This window comes from Echinops telfairi, unplaced genomic scaffold, assembly GCF_000313985.2.
Source record: "Echinops telfairi isolate 266 unplaced genomic scaffold, ASM31398v2 ScPeMD7_12;HRSCAF=54, whole genome shotgun sequence".
In the NCBI taxonomy this organism is placed as follows: domain Eukaryota; kingdom Metazoa; phylum Chordata; class Mammalia; order Afrosoricida; family Tenrecidae; genus Echinops; species Echinops telfairi.
In genome coordinates, this window is record NW_022103909.1 from 8,552,147 (window position 1) to 8,552,998 (window position 852).

Below are 852 nucleotides of genomic sequence, written 5' to 3' on the forward strand. Positions count from 1 at the left end.
AAAACAACAGAGCAAAACAAAGCAACAAAACAACAACAACAACAAAACAATGGCAAAAAAAAAAAAAGAGAAAAGCCTGTAAATAGTTCAAGGTTTGTTTGTTGACATTTAGGAGTGTTTTTCAGTTGAGACTGATGGTGTGCCACGCCATGGTCCCAAAAACTATTTTGGTACTCCCTGGGAACTTCCTCGCTCTGCTCCCTTTGCTGTTCTGTTGCACACCCTTCATGTTTTCCTTGTTGTGGTGGGGTCAGATCGGGCACAATTCCCACACTGTGTCTCCAGTGTTGTTCCCTGTAGGGTTATGGGTCAGTGAGGGATGCCGTGTCTTGTAGTGGGGCCGGCCATATGGTCTTCTCTGTGCTTTGGCTGCTTGATGGGCCAGGATGTGCTCCACTCTCTCTTCCATCCCCTTCATTTGCTCCTGTGTGCTCTTATCAGACATGTTACTCCCCCTGAGCTGTAGCGTCAGTGCTGTCTTCTGAAGTAAATTCTTTGGGGATGGGGGGGTGAGGGGAGAGGCTCTCCATATAGTTGGGATTGGGGCTGGCCCCTCAGACCTCCTAGTGGTTCCCTGCATCATACCAGTATGTTGCGTTCACATCTTGGAGCACCGGGTTGAAGTCTGGTCCCTCTTTCCCTATGGAGATATAAAAAAATACCCTCCCCTTGGGTGGGTTAGTGCCCTGTTCCCCTGCTACTCATTCCCCACCCCCTCTTTTTAGTTGGCTACCATATGTATCCCTGGGTTTGATTTGGTCCCTGCCATACTACCTGGACCTCACCCCAGGAATGTTTGTCTACAGTAGGTTTTTCCCTATGCCCCTTTTGCATTTTTTTAAGCTTACCTCA